Here is an 18,831-nt window from a genome sequence, read left to right on the forward strand (position 1 = left end):
TTATGAAACCTCCTTTTGAACCGCTTGACAAAGCCCACCTCAAGTATCTCACTTGGAAAGCTGTGTTTTTGATTGCTCTCACTTCTGCTCGAAGAGTCAGTGAGCTACAAGCTTTAGTTGCAGATCTACCCTTCACAGTTTTTCACCATGACAAAGTGGTCCTCCGTACTCATCCTAAATTCTTACCTAAAGTTGTTTCAGAATTTCACATCAATCAGTCTATTGTTCTACCTGTGTTTTTTCCAAAGCCTCATTCTCATCCTGGAGAAGCCGCTCTTCATACCTTGGACTGTAAACGTGCTTTGGCTTTCTACCTCCAACGCACTCAACTTCACAGAACATCTCCTCAACTTTTCATCTCATTTGATCCAAACAAGTTGGGACGTCCTATATCAAAACGCACAATCTCCAACTGGATGGCTGCTTGTATTTCTTTCTGCTACACTCAGGCTGGCCTTCCTCTGCAAGGTCGAGTGACGGGCCACAAAGTTAGAGCTATGGCGGCATCTGTAGCTTTCCTTCGATCAACTCCCATTGAGGAAATCTGCAAAGCTGCCACTTGGTCCTCGGTTCATACTTTCACCTCTCATTATTGTCTGGATTCCTTATCTAGGAGGGATGGCCACTTTGGCCAATCTGTTTTGCAAAATCTTTTTTCGTAAATTGCCAACTTCCCTCCATCCCTTTTTACTTAGCTTGGAGGTCACCCATGTGTGGGAATATGCTGCCTGCTTGTCCTGGGATAAAGCACAGTTACTTACCGTAACAGTTGTTATCCAGGGACAGCAGGCAGATATTCCCACAACCCTCCCACCTCCCCTGGTTGGCTTCTTGGCTAGGTATCTGAACTGAGGATCCTCTCAGGAGATGCGCCCCCTAGTTCGGGCGGGAAGGCACGCGCGCATGCGCGATACAGTGCTCGAAAGATCGAGATCTTCAAGCAAGTTTGCTTTTGAGGCTGTCCGCTGCGGGGCTCCGTCGGTGACGTCACCCATGTGTGGGAATATCTGCCTGCTGTCCCTGGATAACAACTGTTATGGTAAGTAACTGTGCTTTATGGAGCGAGTGGTTGATGCCTGGAATATGCTCCCAAGGGAAATGGTGGAGAGGAAAACTGTGATGGAGTTCAAAAAAGCATGGGATGAACACACAGGATCTCTAATCAGAAAATAATGGTATATATTGAAGAACTAAGGCCAGTACTGGGCAGACTTGCATGATCTGTGTCCTGTAAAATGACCATTCATTTCAGGATGGGCTGGGGAGGACTTCGACGACTGGGATGGTTTAGATGGGCTGAAGTAAGCTTTGACAGAGATTCCAGTAGATGGAACCTAAGCAGAGTACCAGGCAGAGCTTCGAGTTTCCGGCCCAGAAATATCTAAGAAAAAGAACAATTTAAATTAAATCATTAATTTATAGTTGGGCAGACTGGATAGACCATTCGGGTCTTTATCTGCATAATCAAAAGGAATGTCTAAGTCTCAAGTCGTCCAAAGTAAAACCAGCTTAGGACACATTTTAGAAAAATACATCCACATTTTTTTTTCGTTTCGAAAATCGTCTAAGTATACGTCCAAGTCGCTAAATCGTCCATTTTTATACCACATTGTCATCCAACTTTTTGTCCAAGTCAAAAACGCCTAGAACAAGCCCTGTTGGACATGGGAGGGGTCTGCAAAGTGATGGACTGAACACCCAGACATGGCACCTAAATAGTGGGGTACCTTACAGGGCACTGCTGTGAACTTCACAAAAGGGTGCTATGTCTTCTCCTCACTACAACTCTCTTATTGGTCATGGTGAGCCCCCCAAACCACCTCCAGAATCCCCTAGACCCACTTATCTACCACCCCAATAGCCCTTATGGCTGCAGGAGCCACTTATAAGCTAGTAAAAAGGGTTTTGGGGATGTATAGGGGAGTGCACATTTTCAATATCAATGCAGTGATTACAGGGGCTTATGAGCATGGGTCCTCCTCTCCATGGGTCCCTAACCCACCTCTAAGACGGCTTAAGATGCCTCTGTGCTGCACGACTAGGCTTTCTTATGCCAGGCTGCCAGGTGATGATGTTCTGGAGGCACAGTTTTCAAGTTGTTTGGGGGTACGGGTGGTCGGTGATCACTGGGGTAATGTGTTTGCAGTGCTTATCTGGTCACTTTAGGTGGGTTTTTGCGACTTAGACCATGTTTTAAATGGTCTAAGTCACAACGTCCAATTTCTGTTGATCCTGTGCTGTATAACTTTCGGTTATACATGCAGTACGACTAAGTCTAAGCCTGTCCACATCCCGCCCTCAACACTCCTCCTGAAACGCCCCGTTTAGCTATGGTCGTTCAATGGCACTATGAAGGCCTAGGTCGTTTAGAAATATGTCCAAAACCCGTTTTTATTTTCGGCACTTGGACATATTTTGACAGTGTTCGTCCAAGTGCCGATTTAGGCTGGTTTTTGGACATTTTTCTCTTTTGATTATGAGCCCCATAGTATACAGTCAGACAGTTATAATTTGTTTTACTTATGATACAGTGTGCTCATTTTAGCTTAATCTGTACAGTGGACATAGTTCAATATACAGGTGAGCCAGTTGATATAATTTATCTAGATTTTCAGAAAGCTTTTGATAAAGTTCCTCACGAGAGGCTCCTGAAAAAATTGAAGTGTCATGGGATATGTGGCAAAGTTCAGTTGTGGATTAGGAAACAGAGGTAGAGTTAAATGGTCATTTTTCTCAATGGAGGAGAGTAAACGGTGGAATGCTACAGCTCTGTACTGGGACCGGTCCTATTTAACTTATTTATAAATGATCTGGAAATTAGAATGACAAGGTGATTAAATTTGCCGATGACACTAAACTGTTCAAGGTTGGTAAAATGCATGCGGATTGTGAAAAATTGCAGGCGGATCTTAGGAAACTGGAAGACTGGGCGTCCAAATGGCAGATGAAATTTAATGTGGATAAATGCAAAGTGATGCACATTGAGAAGAATAACCTAAGCACAGTTACCGGATGCTAGGGTCCACCTTGGGGTTAGTGCCCAAGAAAGGGATCTGGGTGTCATTGTAGACAATACGATGAAACCTTCCGCTCAATGTGTGGCGGCAGCCAAAAAAGCAAACAGGATGCTGGGAATTATTAAAAAAGGGTTGGTGCGTCCTCATTTGGAGTATTGTGTTCAATTCTGGTCTCCTTATCTCAAGAAAGATATAGTGGCACTAGAAAAGGTTCAAAGAAGAGCGACCAAGATGGTAAAGGGATGGAACTCTCGTTTGAGGAAAGATTAAAGCTTAGAAGAGACGGCTGAGGGGAGATATGATTGAAGTCTATAAAATTCTGAGTGGCGTAGAACAGGTACAAGTGAATCGATTTTTTTCACTCCATCAAAAATTACAAAGACTAGGGGACACTCGATGAAGTTAGACGTAAATACTTTAAAAACCAATAGGAGGACATTTTTTTTCACTTGAAGAATAGTTAAGCTCTGGAATGCGTTGCCAGAGGATGTGGTAAGAGCGGATAGCATGGCTGGTTTTAAGAAAGGTTTGGACAAATTTCTGGAGGAAAAGTCTATAGTCTGTTATTGAAAAAGACAAGGGGATAGGCCTCTGTCAAATCCAAAGAGGTGAGAAATTCCCCTGTTGCTACTGAGGCACTGACCAACCTTACCATTTCCATGCAGAAGTGTATTGCCCGCGCTTCTGCATGGAAATGGTAAGGTTGGTCATTGCCTCAGTAGCAAAAGGGGAATTTCTCACCTCTTTGGATTTGACAGAGGCCTATCCGCATACCCCCATTTTTTTTCTGGATCATAGGAAGTTCTTGGGGTTTCATGTTCTCAAACAGCACTTCTGTTTTCGGCACTTCCGTCATTTACTTGGATGTGATCAGCTGTTAAGCAAATTAAGCAAAAATAAAACAGAGACGAAGATCCAGTAAGAACTGCAAGAGGAAATGGAAAGTTCATTTTTTCTTAAAGTTTTATTGAACAATAACTTTCTTTAACTGTCTTAATAACTTTCTTTAACTTTTATTGAGTAATTTAGGTAACTTTTATTAAGTAATTTAGGTCGAGTATTGATCCAGGCTGATCTTGCACAAACTTTAATATTTCACTCTTGCTCATTAGTGAGACGTCTGATCTTGCATTTCATCCACCAGCTTTTTGAATTTGGGTGAATATTGCATGAGGGCCAGTCTCAGGGAATCCTGGAGATGTTCTTCTGTCATGTTGCAACGTTGTGTACTGTTTGTCATTTTCAGGTGGGAAAACACAAATTCACACAATAAGTTGAACTGAAGCAGGAGTGTACACAGCATAACGGAACCCATCAGGAGTGTACACAGCATAAAGGAACCTATCAGGCTATATGTTGGAAACAATGATGGAAAACTGACAGGATTGATGGTCAGTCTAGAGGAGGTGTGTAGGCAGATTGATAGGCTTAAAAGCGATAAATCCCCGGGACCGTATAGCATCCATCCGAGGGTCATCAAGGAACTGAAAGGGACTATAGCTGAACTGCTTCAACTAATAGCCAATCTGTCGATCAAATCAGGAAAGATTCCAGAAGACTGGAAGGTGGCGAATGTTACGCTGATCTTCAAGAAAGGTTTGAGGGGAGATCCGGGAAACTACAGACCGGTGAGTCTGACCTCTGTACCGGGAAAGTTGGTAGAGTCGCTGATAGAGGACTGCCTCATTGATCACCTTGACAGACACAGACTGATGAGGACCAGTCAGCATGGTTTTAGCAAAGGCAGATCTTGTTTGACGAACTTGCTGCACTTTAAGAGAGTAAACGGACAGATAGACCAGGTCAACATTGTATATCTGGATTTTCAGAAGGCGTTTGACAAGGTTCTGCATGAATGACTACTTCGGAAAATTGCGAGCCATGGAATCGAGGGTGAAATACTCACATGGATTAAAAACTGGCTGGAGCATTGGAAACAGAGAGTAGGGGTAAATGGACAATACTCAGACTGGAAGAGCATCACCACAGGGCTCGGTGCTTGGACCCGTGCTCTTCAACATCTTTATAAACGATCTGGACATTGGTACGACGAGTGAGGTGTTTAAATTTGTGGACGATATGAAGTTATTCAGAGTAGTGAAGACACAGGGGGATTGTGAAGATCTGCAACGTGACATAATCGGGCTCAGGGAAAGGGCATCAACATGGCAGATGAGGTTCAATGTGGATAAGTGTAAAGTGATGCATGTAGGTAACAAAAATCTCATGCATGAATACAGGATGTCTGGGGCGATACTTGGAGAGACTTCCCAGGAAAGAGACTTGGGAGTTATGATCGACAAGTCGATGAAGCCGTCCGCGCAATGTGTGGCGGCGGCAAAAAGGGCGAGCAGAATGCTAGGAATGATAAAGAAGGGGATCATGAACAGATCGGAGAAGGTTATCATGCCGCTGTACCGGGCCATGGTGCACTCTCACCTGGAGTACTGCATCCAGCACTGGTACATGAAGAAGGACACGGTACTACTTGAAAGGGTCCAGAGGAAAGCGACTAAAATGGTTAAGGGGCTGGAGGAGTTGCCGTACAGTGAAAGATTAGAGAAACTGGGCCTTTTCTCCCTCAAACAGGAGATTGAGAGGGGACATGATCGAAACATTCAAGGTACTGAAGGGAATAGACTTAGTAGATAAGGACAGGTTGTTCACCCTCTCCAAGGTAGGGAGAATGAGGGGGCACTCTCTAAAATTGAAAGGGGATAGATTCCGTATGAATGTAAGGAATTTCTTCATCACCCAGAGAGTGGTAGAAAACTGGAACGCTCTTCCGGAGTCTGTCAAAGGGGAAAACACCCTCCAGGGTTTCAAGACAAAGTTAGACAAGTTCATAATGAACAAGGACGTACGCTGGTAGGACTAGTCCCCAGTTACGGTGCTGGTCTTTGACCAGAGGGCTGCCACGTGAGCAGACTGCTGGGCATGATGGACCACTAGTCTGACCCAGCAGTGGCAATTCTTATGTACAGCTTCACTGTATCTTCTCAAGTTGGGAAATTTGTCTCTAGGCACTAGCTTCCAAAACGATTCTTGCTCAGCACGGGTCTTGAGAAAAATGTCATTTTTAAGGGTTAATATTTTGTTTTCAAGAATTGGCTTGTTCAATTAGTAATTTTTAGTGATAGCAGTTTTAATGATAGCAGTTTCTTTAATGTCCACATCTACTTTGAATGGGTATGACAAGTACTCCACAACTGTTCCAATTTTTTGGAAGTCACAGAATCTATTTTCGAATTCCTGGATAATAGAACAGATTTCTGTCACATATTTCTTGTTCTGTAAAATCTACAGGTAGATCACAAGCTACCTGTTGGACATGCCTGCTCTAGGTGTTCCTAAATGAGCTTGTGCTCTATTCTTTTAATCGATATTATAAGAAACAATTATGATAATTGAATGCCCAGATATTACCGTAGTGTGGTTTGCCCACAGGCCATTAATTACAATTTAATTTGTCATGTCTGTTTAGGCTTATGTCATGATGAGACATTAGATCTATGTCAGTTTGGTCACAGTGCCTATAAATATATTTTTATTATCTTTTACTGTTGATGTGAGTTACAATTTACATTTTTCATTGTTATTTCCTCCGTTTTAGATGCAAAATCCTTTATCCCAGGTCAAGCAGACATCATATTCTCAATATGTGGGTGACATCACCGACGGAGCCCCCTAGCGGATGTTTTTGTAAGCAGACTTGCTCGAAGACCTTCAGGCTTGCGATTGGCCCGCGCATGCGCACGTGCCCCTCACGCCCTGCCTAGGGCATATGTCTCCTCAGCGTGTCCTCAGTTCTCTGTTTTCCGCGGAGCCAGAAGCACTGCTCCCTTGCTTCGCGCGATCTCGTTGTCCCTCTTGCACCACGGCTTATTTGGTTACTTTCAATTAAGTCGTTGTGCCCGCGTCTTTATTTTTCCTTTTTAAGTTTGTATATTTTGACCGGGTTCATCGGTCTTGTTCTGGCCTTGCGGGGCCGCAGCCGTCCCTTTTCGTATGTCCCGGCCTCGTTTCGGGTTTAAAAACTGTACTAAGTGCAACCGGGTTATCTGCATCACCAACCCTCATCGCTGATGTGTGAAGTGCCTGGATACGGAGCACCGCGCTGAGTCGTGCCCATGTTGTGCAACTTTGCAACCGCGGGCTCTTCGTCGGAGGGTGGCCAAGATTCTCCAACTATTTGGCCCCATGGATCCTGCAGGATAGGCCTTGAGCTCGTCCTCGACACCCTCATTGGGTGCCTCGGCCTCGAAGTCCTCGGCCTTGAAGTCCCTCTCGGCCTCGAAGGCTCAGGCCTCAGCTCCTCCTGCTACTCCGGTCTCGGGTAAGTCTCCTCTTGCCTCCTCAGGTGTGCCGGCAAAGAAGCCTGCCTCTGAATCTCATGTAAGTGCCGCTTTGTCGGCATCTTCAAGACATCATTCTAAGCGTGCCTTCTCGCGTAGGGAATGCTCTTCCTTGAGGTCTCCCCCAAAGGAGCGCACTGCTGCACCTACAATTCAACAGCCTTTGGTCTCAGTACCTGTGTTCGAGGACATGCTTAAGGCTATACTTACCACGCAGCTTTCCTCGCCTCTGATCTCGGTCTCGACCCAGCCTCGGTCTGCCCAGCCTGAGCGTCCTTCTCTCGTGTCTCGGGGCTGTGCCTGCAAGTCTCGTCGGGTCTCCTCGAGCGATTCTTCATCCCCCAAGTCCCCTGTGACTTTGAGGGTCCAGAACGGGGGCCCGCTTTTTGCCCGCTACTATGTCGAGGCTTGCCCCTTCTAAGAGGCTCTGGTCTTCTCCACCCCTTCGGAGCAGGTCCCCGACCGCGAAGCCTTCCAGGCACACCCTTGCTCTCGAGATGGACTCCAGTGTGCGTTCCCCATCGAGGCAGATGCCAGCCTCTAAAGGGGCTTCTTCAAAACTGGTGGAGGACTTTTCTTTTGCCCCGTCTTCTCCGAGGCTTTGCCAGCTGATTCCTCGGACTCTGGGGTCCTCCCTGGTCCACCTTGTACAAGGTCGTTCCTCGACGCCCCCGAGGCAATTTAGCCGAGCCTCTTCCATCTCCCATTCGCGGGATTCTGGGGCTCCGGCTCACTATTCGAGGGAAATTTCTCCCTCTTTCTCAGCTGCCCCCAGATCTTGCTCGGAGTCTCCTCTGGGGGATGAGTCTTCTTCTCGAAACTCCTCCTTTATTCGTTTCATCTCTGACATGGGTAAGGCCTTGAACCTGGACCTTCAGTCTGAGTCCCGTTATACCCAGGAATTCCTGGCAGAAAAGGGTGTTGATCATCAGCCCCGTGAGGCGCTACGCTTGCCGTTGCACCAGGTTCTCCGGCAAACATTTCTCCGGAACCTGGAAACCCCCTATGCAATCACGGCCATTCCCTCCAAGTTGGAGTCCCGCTACCGGACGATCCCGGTGAAGGGGTTTGAGAGTTCTCAGCTTTCTCACCAGTCCCTGGTGGTTGAATCTTCCTTGAAGAAGTCCAACCCCTCGAAGGTGTATGCTGCCGTCCCCCTGGGCAGGGAGGGCTGTACGATGGACAAATTTGATCGCCGCCTTTATCAAAACTCAGCGATGGCAAACCGTGTCCTCAACTATAACTTTATCTTCACTTCCTACCTCCGGTTCTGTGTGGACGCCCTCCGTTCGTTCCGGGAGGATGTAGCGGATTCCCGGCGTCAGGAGTTTCGTCTCCTCAAGGAGATCCTATCCCAGCTCCGCCTCTATATATTTCAGGCGGCCTATGATGCCTTCAAGTTGTCCTCGAGGGTCATGGCATTTGCGATCGCCATGTGTCGCCTCACTTGGCTCCAGATTGTGGACATGGATCTGAATCTCCAGGATCGTCTTGCCAATCTCCCTTGCATGGGTAATGAGCTGTTCAACGATTCCATCGAGGCAGCCACTAAGCACCTCTCGGAACACGAACAGTCCTTCGCTTCTTTGGTGAGACTTAAACTGAAGACCCCTCTGGCTCGGCAATACAAAATTCCTCTCCGGAGGTACCCGCAAAAATCTACTCCTGCATTCTCTAGGCCTCCTTCAAAGCGGCCACAGCAGCAGCGACATGCTAAGGCCCTGGGCCGTCTTTTTGACAATTCCAGTCTGAGCCTTCGGGCTCCCTTCCTCCTGGAGCCTTCCTCCCTCCCCATCGGGGGTCATCTCCATCATTTCTATGCCCAGTGGGAAAGTCTTACCATCGACAGTTGGGTGCTTTCCGTCGTCCGGGAGGGGTACTCTCTTAGCTTCAGTCACATACCCCCAGACCTTCCTCCAAGAGAGTTTCCTTCTGCCCAGTCCCAGCTGCCTCTCCTTCTGCAGGCAGCTCGGGCCCGTCTTTGCCTTTGGGCAGTCGAGGAGGTTCCTCTGGACCAGTGGAATACCGGATTTTATTCCCGGTACTTTATGGTTCCCATGGAGACAGGGGATCTGCGTCCGATCCTGGACCTCCATGCTCTGAACAAATTTCTGGTTAGGGAACGATTCAGAATGCTCACCCTTCCTACCTTGTACCCTCGCTGGACCTCAAGGAGGCGTACACGCACATTCCGATACACCCGGCCTCTCGCCGGTATCTGAGATTCCGGGTGGGGGATCTCCACCTCCAATATCGTGTTCTTCCCTTCGGCTTGGCAGCCTCTCCGAGGGTTTTCACGAAATGTCTAGTTGTGATAGCTGTGGCCCTGCGTCTCCGCGGCCTGCAGGTGTTTCCCTACCTCGACAACTGATTGATCAAAGCATCCTTGCGTCACGAAGTTCTGCGAGCGACGAATCGGACCATTTTGCTCCTTCAGAGCCTCGGCTTCGAGGTGAACTTTCCCAAGTCCCATCTCTTTCCGTCCTAGTCTCTGGAGTTAGAAACATAGAAATTGACGGCAGAAAAGGGCCTTAGCCCATCAAGTCTGCCCACACCAATGACCCACTCCCTGACTTTTATTCCCCTAGAGATCCCACGTGAATATCCCATTTTCTCTTAAAATCTGACACGTTGTTGGCCTCAATCACCTGCTGAGGTAGCTCGTTCCAATGATCGATTACCCTTTCGGTGAAGAAGTACTTCCTGGTATCACCATGAAATTTCCCTCCCCTGACTTTCAGCGAGTGCCCTCTTGTAACCGAGGGCCCTGTAAGACAGAAGATAGCATCTTTGACCTCTATACGTCCCGTAATATACTTAAAGGTCTCAATCATGTCTCCCCTCTCTCTTCATTCTTCCAGCGAGTACATCCGCAGTTTTTTTAGCCTTTCTTCGTACGTGAGTTCCCTGAGCCCCAAGACCATCCTGGTAGCCATTCGCTGAACCGACTCAATTCTCAACACATCGGAGCAGTTCTGGACACGGTTCGTCTCCGCTCCTTCTTGCCTCGGCCTCGTCAGGAGGCCCTTGTTCGTTTATGCCAGAGAGTGGCCCATCTGTCCTCAGCCCCGGCTCGGCTCCTGATGGTCCTCCTGGGTCACATGGCCTCTACTGTTCACGTGACTCCTTTTGCCAGACTTCACCTCTGTATTCCACAATGGACTCTTGCGTCCCAATGGAATCAGGATCGAGATCCTGTCTCGTGACTCGTTGTCGTGACTCCTTTGTTGAAGATGCTCTTTTCCAATCTTTCCAGAGGTTTTCTGTTTCATGCCCCCCCTCTGCAGAAGGTCCTCACAACGGACTCGTCGACCTATGCTTGGGGGGTTCATCTGGACGGTCTTCGCACTCAGGGTCTTTGGTCCAGTGCCGACCGCCTTGGTCATATCAATCTGCTGGAGCTTCGTGCGATTTTCCTCGCCCTGAAGGCTTTTTGTCACCTGCTTCGAGACCGAGTGGTGCTGATCTACACGGACAACCAGGTCGCCATGTATTATATCAACAAACAAGGGGGCACGGGGTCCCTGTCCCTGTGCCAAGAGGCGATGCGGCTCTGGGATTGGGCCATTTGTCGCAACATGTTCCTTCGAGCGGTCTACATTCAGGGCCAGCACAATTGTCTGGCGGACAGGTTGAGTCGTCTTCTGCAGCCTCATGAGTGGTCCCTCCTCTCATTGACCCTGCGTCAAGTGTTTGCTCGCTGGGGGACTCCGGACGTCGACCTATTCGCATTCCCCCCTTCAATCATAAGTTACCCCGCTTCTGCTCCAGGGTTTACACCCCTCTCAGGCTCGAGGCGGATGCTTTTCTGCTGGACTGGATGAACCTGTTTCTGTATGCGTTCCCTCCATTCCCTCTGATTCTGAAGACTCTCATCAGACTCAAGTCCACGTGTGCCACCATGATTCTGATAGCTCCTCGGTGGCCCCGAGAGCCGTGGTTCTCCCTTCTGTTGCAACTCAGTTCCAGGGAGCCTCTTCTTCTGCCTGTTTTTTCTTCTCTGCTTATGCAGAGTCGAGGTTCTCTGCTTCATCCCAACCTTCAGTCTCTGCACTTGACGGCTTGGTTCCTTGAGACTTGATGCCCTCGTTCCAGTTCTCACAGCCTGTGCTGGACATCCTGGAGGCGTCTCGGAAGGAGTCCACTCGCCAATGTTACCATCAGAAGTGGACCCGCTTTTCGTCCTGGTGTGCTACTCGACGGCAGGAGCCACTGTCTGCCTCCCTATCTGCTGTCCTGGATTATCTGTTACACTTGTTTGGCGCTGGACTCAAGTCCTCTTCGGTTCGAGTCCACCTTAATGCCATTGCTGCTTTTCACCAGCTGATTGAAGGGAAGCCTATCTCTGTTCTTCCTGTGGTTTCCCGCTTCATGAAAGGCCTTTTCCACATTCATCTGCCCCTTAAGCCTCCTCCTGTGGTTTGGGATCTTACATTACATTACAAAAGAATTATCCAACAAGAACTTACTACAAAAAAAAAAAAAGTGGTCATTTTCAAAAAGAGTGAGAAATGGGTAAGGTTATTTGTTTGGGGTAGTTGGCTTTAGTGAGAGGTGGAGTTTGAGACTTACGGTATTATTTCTCTTTTCAGAGTTTTCTTGAAGAGTATGGTCTTTATTTCTTTTCTAAAAGTCTTGTAGTCGAGGGATGCCGTCAGTAGATTGGCGATTTGGTTGTCTAGTTTAGCTGCTTGAGTGGCCAGAAGGCCATCATATAGTTTTTTTCCGTTTGACCTCCTTAATTGGGGGGTATGAAAATGGGGTGTGAGTTTTCCTATGTCTGGTTGCGGTGTTGTGGATGAGGCGGTTATTCAGGTAGTTTGGACTGTCTCCGTATAAAGTCTTAAATAGTAGGCAGTAGAATTTAAATTGCATTCTTGCTGGGATTGGAAGCAAGAAGCAATTGGAGATATGCTTCTGTAATGTGATCATGTTTCTTTAATGAGTAGATGAGTCTTAGTGATGTGTTTTGGATAGTTTGTAGTTGTTTTGTTATGGTTGTAGGGCATGGGAAGTAGAGGATATTACAGTAGTCAAGTAGGCCTAGTATTAAGGACTGAACTATGAGCTGTAATTGAGTTTTCTCGAAGAATTTCTGAACTTGTCTTAAGTTTCACATGACTAAGAATGACTTTTGTATTGTTTTATTGATTTGCAGTTGCATGGTGCAGCATCTGTCGATAGTTATTCCTAGCAGTTTTAGGGTGGTTTGTATGGGGTGGTTGATTGCGTTGATTTCAATGTTGGTTATGACTGGTATTTTGTTGTTTTCTAGGAGGATGAATTTCGTTTTATCTGGGTTCAATTTCAGTTTGTGATCTTTCATCCAGGTTACTATTGATTTTAGTGTTTGGTATATTGTGTTCGTCATGGAGAGTTCAGGTTGATCGAAGGGTATGAGAATGGTAATGTCATCGGCATAGCTGTAGGAGGTTATGCCTTGTTTGTCCAGGTAAGAGCTGAAGGAGACTGTATAGAGATTGAAGAGAGTCGGGGATAGAGGGGATCCTTGGGGAACTCCGCAGGGGTTTGACCAAGGTTCAGATTTTTGTTTGTCTGATTTTACTCTATAGGTTCTTGATTTAAGGAATCCTTCAAACCATGTGTATACTTTATCTGTGATACCTATTGTATCCAGGATTTGTAGTAGAATGTTATGGTCCACCAAGTCGAATGCAGCGGTAAGGTCTAGTTGTATGAGCATCATTTTTTTTCCTGTGCTGAGATGTTGTCTGGCTGTGTCCAAGAGAGATCTTGATAGTGTTTCCGTGCTGAAGTTGTTTCTGAAGCCGGATTGTGTGGGATGGAGTATGTTATGGTTTTCTAGGTAATTGGAGAGGAATTTGGCAACTAGTCCTATTATTTTGACGTAGAGTGGAATAGAGGCAATGGGTCTGTAGTTGGCTGTTTGGTCTATCGGTCCTTTGGGGTCTTTGAGGATCGGGGTGATGATGATTTCGCTGAGGTTGGTAGGGTAGTGGCCGTTTATTAGCGAGATTTGTATCCAGTTTAGAAGAAGAGTGCGGAATTTTGTGCTGGATGTTTTTAGGAGATATGTTGGACAGTTGTTGAGGTCACAGGATGCATGGCTGTATTTTTTGTAGTATTTGTTGAATTCGGGCCATTGTATGTTGGGGAATTGAGACCATATTTTATTTGCTGCAGTAGAATCTCTATCTATGGGGAGAATTGTGAATTCATTAGGATGGGTAGAGGTGTCATTGATGGTAGCTCTTGCATTGGTAATTTTATTTTGAAAGTGTTCTGCTAATAGAGTGGCTGAGGGGGGGGTAGTATTGTTAGTGGTCAGGTAGGGTTTGGTGTCGGTTAGGGTTTTTAGAATTTAGAATAGTTTTTTGGTGTCTTGGGTTTCAGTGCCTATTAGGTTGGTGTAGTGTGCTTTTCTCTTGTCATTTAATTGTGATTTGTATTGTTTGTTGATGTTTTTCCAGGCGGATTTTGTATGATCCGAGTTCGATTTTCTCCATTTTCTCTCTAGTCGTCTACATTGTCTTTTGAGTTGTAGCAGTTCGGAGTCAAACCATTTATCTGATCTCCTGCTGGGTCTGGATTTGGTTTGCAGTGGGGTTAAATCATCAAGGGTGTTGGAGCAAAGTCTTTCCCAATGTAAGATGAAGTCCTCAGGGTTATTTTCTAGAATAGTTTCATCTATTTTAGACCAGAATATGGAGGGTTTGATGTGTTTGCGTGAGGTGTATGTTACTTTATTGAGTTTTGGTATAGTTTTTTTTGTTGTTTTTGGTCCAGTTGATGTTGAAAGTGTAGGTGTGGTGGTCTGACCAGATGGATCTGAACCATGTTCCGTTAGATGTATGAATTTCTGTTAAGGATGGTTGGTGGGTCATGAAGGCTGCAATATCAAGTTGGTGGCCTTTTTCATGAGTTGTTTGTGGATTTAGCATTTGGAAGGATAAGGCTTTGAGAAATGAGAGAAAGTTGTCTACTTGTTTGGATGATTGATCATCTAGGTGTAGATTTAGGTCTCCTAGGAGTAGGTTGTAGGTTGCTATTAGTGAGTTTTGGTATATGAAGTCTTCCACTTCTATTCTTGCTAAAGACCAGTTTCCCGGCGCTATGTAGCAGAGCATGCAGTTTAGTGTGTCTTTTAGTATGGTGCTTGAGAGTTGGCAAGCTAAAAGGTCCATGTACGGGTTAGATGTTTTCTCAATTATATTAAGGGTTAGATCTTGTTTGATTAAGATTGCTAGGCCTCCGCCTCTTTTTTTTTTTTCTCTGCAGAAAAAAAAAAAGAGGCAGAGGCATAGCAATCTTAAGAACATAAGAAACGCCTTCACCGGATCAGACCAAGGTCTATCTAGTCCGGCGATCCGCACACGCGGAGGCCCATTTAGGTGCTCCTTGTTGGAGACCCGGATTTCCCATCTCCCTCAATATGATTTGCAAGAAGGTGTGCATCCAACTTGCGTTTGAAACCCAGAACAGTATTCTCTGCCACCACCTCCTCCGGGAGAGCATTCCAAGCGCCCACCACTCTTTGTGTGAAACAGAACTTCCTGACATTTGTCCTGAACCTGCTGCCATTCAGTTTCAGGCTATGACCTCTTGTCCGTGTCACATCTGAAAATGTCAGTAATGCTGCTTCCTGGTCAATTTGGTCAAATCCTTTTAATATTTTAAAAGTCTCTATCAGATCCCCACGCAGTCTTCTTTTTTCGAGGGTGAACAGTCCCAGTTTTCCGAGGCGTTCCTTGTAGCTTAAATTCTCCATGCCTTTGACTAGTTTCGTGGCTCGCTTCTGCACCCTCTCCAACAGAATTTTATCCTTCATAAGGTATGGAGACCAGTGTTGGACACAGTATTCTAAGTATGGTCTGACCATTGTTCTGTAAAGTGGCATTATAACATCTTCCGACCTACTCGTGATCCCTTTCTTAATCATACCTAACATCCTATTTGCTTTCTTCGCCGCCGCCGCACATTGAGCCGACGGCTTTAGGGTTCTGTCTATCAGAACCCCCAAATCCCTTTCTTGTTCGCATTTGGCTAATGTCACCCCTGACATCTTGTAATCATGTTCTTTGTTTTTCTTTCCCAGATGCATCACCTTGCATTTGTCTATGTTAAAATTCATCTGCCACTTTATCGCCCACATTTCCAACTGATTTAGATCCTTTTGAAGATCCTCACAGTCCCTTTGAGAGCCAACCGCCCGACATAGTTTTGTATCATCTGCAAACTTGATTATATTGCATGATGTTTCCTCTTCCAGGTCATTTATAAAAATATTGAATAAGATGGGCCCAAGAACCGAGCCCTGGGGCACGCCGCTGGTCACCTTTTCCCAGTCCGAGAATTTCCCATTTATGGTTACACTCTGCGTTCTGTTCTCTAGCCAATTTCCGATCCATCCGTGCACTTCTCCTCCTATTCCATGACATAGTAGTTTACTCATAAGCCTTGCGTGCGGAACTTTGTCAAATGCTTTTTGGAAGTCCAAGTAAATTATGTCCACTGGATCTCCACTATCTATTTGCTTGTTCACCTTCTCAAAGAATTGAAGTAAATTTGTCAAACATGACCTCCCTTTCCTGAAGCCGTGTTGACTAGCTCTCATTAGGTTGTGCTTTTCCAAGTGTTGTACAATGCTGTCTTTAATTAGTGCTTCGATTATCTTCCCAGGAACCGATGTGAGACTCATCGGTCTGTAGTTTCCCGGTTCACCTCTTGATCCTTTTTTGAAACAAACAAACAAGATCTAATCCTTAATATAATTGAGAAAACATCTAACCCGTACATGGACCTTTTAGCTTGCCAACTCTTAACGTGGTCCTTACTCGCTTGATGAAACCCCCGTTCGAGCCGCTAGCGCGGGCTCACTTGGAAGGTTGTGTTCCTTATTGCTCTCACTTCTGCCTGTCGGGTCAGTGAGCTTCAAGCCTTGGTTGCGGACCCACCTTTCACTGTCTTCCATCATGATAAGGTGGTTCTCCAAATCCATCCTAAGTTTTTGTCTAAGGTTGTTTCTGAGTTCCACATCAAGCTATCCATTGTTCTTCCTGTGTTTTTCCCGAAGCCCCATTCTCACTCAGGAGAAGCGGCTCTGCATTCTCTTGATTGTAAGCGTGCATTGGCCTTCTACTTGCAGCGCACCACTCCTCATCGTTCTGCTCCCCAGCTGTTCCTCTCTTTCGATCCTAATCGCTTGGGTTGCTCTGTTTCTAAGTCCATGGCTAAAACAGAAGCAATATAGTCGTAATAACACCCATTAAGAAACAAAATGGTAAACATGTCCAAGTCCAGTAAAGATGACCGAAAAGTATTGCAATATTTTATTCTCCAAACTCAAATGACTCAACATTAACAAACATAATGTTGCCCGTATTTAAAAAAATGTGTAACAGCATATAGAAAGCATGAATACAAGAAATAAAAACTAAAAACTATTCCCTAAGTGGAAATAAAGCACAGTTACTTACCGTAACAGGTGTTATCCAGGGACAGCAGGCAGATATTCTCTACATGTGGGTGACATCACCAACGGAGCCCCCTAGCGGATGTTTTCGCAAGCAGACTTGCTTGAAGACCTTCAAGCTTGCGATTGGCCCACGCATGCACGCGTGCCCCTCCCGCCCGGTCTAGGGCATGCTTCAACTCAGCGTGGCCTCAGTTCAGATAGCAAGCAAAGAAGTCAACCACGAGGAGGTGGGTGGGTTGCGAGAATATCGGCCTGCTGTCCCTGGATAACACCTGTTACGTTAAGTAACTGTGCTTTATCCCAGGACAAGCAGGCAGCATATTCTCTACATGTGGGAGACCTCCAAGCTAACCAGAATGGGATGGAGGGAGAGTTGGCAAATTAGGAGAACAGATTTTGCAAAACGGACTGGCCAAAATGGCCATCAAGCCTGGAGAAAGTATCCAGACAGTAGTGCGAGGTAAATATATGAACCGAGGACCAAGTGGCAGCTTTAAAGATTTCCTCAAGTGGAGTAGAGCGGAGGAAAGCAGCAGATGCCGCCATCGCTCTGACCTTGTGGCCCGTGACTCGACCCAGCAGGGAGAGACCAGCCTGAGCGTAACAGAAAGAGATACAAGCGGACAACCAGTTAGAAATGGTTCTAACTGGTTGTCCGCTTGTATCTCTTTCTGTTACGCTCAGGCTGGTCTCTCCCTGCTGGGTCGAGTCACGGGCCACAAGGTCAGAGCGATGGCGGCATCTGCTGCTTTCCTCCGCTCTACTCCACTTGAGGAAATCTTTAAAGCTGCCACTTGGTCCTCGGTTCATATATTTACCTCGCACTACTGTCTGGATACTTTCTCCAGGCTTGATGGCCATTTTGGCCAGTCCGTTTTGCAAAATCTGTTCTCCTAATTTGCCAACTCTCCCTCCATCCCATTCTGGTTAGCTTGGAGGTCTCCCACATGTAGAGAATATGCTGCCTGCTTGTCCTGGGATAAAGCACAGTTACTTAACGTAACAGGTGTTATCCAGGGACAGCAGGCCGATATTCTCGCAACCCACCCACCTCCTCGTGGTTGACTTCTTTGCTTGCTATCTGAACTGAGGCCACGCTGAGTTGAAGCATGCCCTAGACCGGGCGGGAGGGGCACGCGTGCATGCGTGGGCCAATCGCAAGCTTGAAGGTCTTCAAGCAAGTCTGCTTGCGAAAACATCCGCTAGGGGGCTCCGTTGGTGATGTCACCCACATGTAGAGAATATCTGCCTGCTGTCCCTGGATAACACCTGTTACGGTAAGTAACTGTGCTTTATTTCCACTTAGGGAATAGTTTTTAGTTTTTATTTCTTGTATTCATGCTTTCTATATGCTGTTACACATTTTTTTAAATACGGGCAACATTATGTTTGTTAATGTTGAGTCATTTGAGTTTGGAGAATAAAATATTGCAATACTTTTCGGTCATCTTTACTGGACTTGGACATGTTTACCATTTTGTTTCTTAATGGGTGTTATTACGACTATATTGCTTCTGTTTTAGCCATGGACTTATGTTAAAGTATTATGAAATTAATTTGTAAACCCCAATAAACATCAATACATGTAGTTGTGTGTTAAAAAAAAAAGCAAACATGATATAAATTCACAATTTAAAAATGGAATGGTTAGGAAGTGTGTGAGGTTTTATTTTATTTATTTTTTTTAAATAAATCTTTGAGTTTCAAAACCAACAAAAATGCAATACAGTATCTATATAAATAATATTAATTATATATGCATTTATAATCAATCAAAATCCATGGAACAATAAAAAAAAACCCCACCCAACCAACATTAGGAAGTATTTTGATGTCATTAAGACATGGTATTTTGAGACAAAATGGACTCGTTTATAACGTGGTCTGAGTGTAGTATCACTATATCCTTTTGATATGGGGGTGACCAGAAATACACATACCAGCCAATATTTTGGGTATTTGACTATCTGCTAATATTCAGTGAGAGGTAGCCAGTTAGCCT

At 45.8% G+C, this 18,831-nt stretch overlaps 1 protein-coding gene across 3 annotated transcripts in view; it reads left to right on the plus strand.

Moving 5' to 3' along the window:
• Positions 1 to 18,831, plus strand: part of LOC117355139 (casein kinase II subunit alpha) — a 247,635-nt gene that overhangs the window by 65,693 nt on the left and 163,111 nt on the right. The window lies entirely within an intron of this gene.

This window comes from Geotrypetes seraphini, chromosome 2 (assembly GCF_902459505.1).
Source record: "Geotrypetes seraphini chromosome 2, aGeoSer1.1, whole genome shotgun sequence".
Lineage (NCBI taxonomy): Eukaryota > Metazoa > Chordata > Amphibia > Gymnophiona > Dermophiidae > Geotrypetes > Geotrypetes seraphini.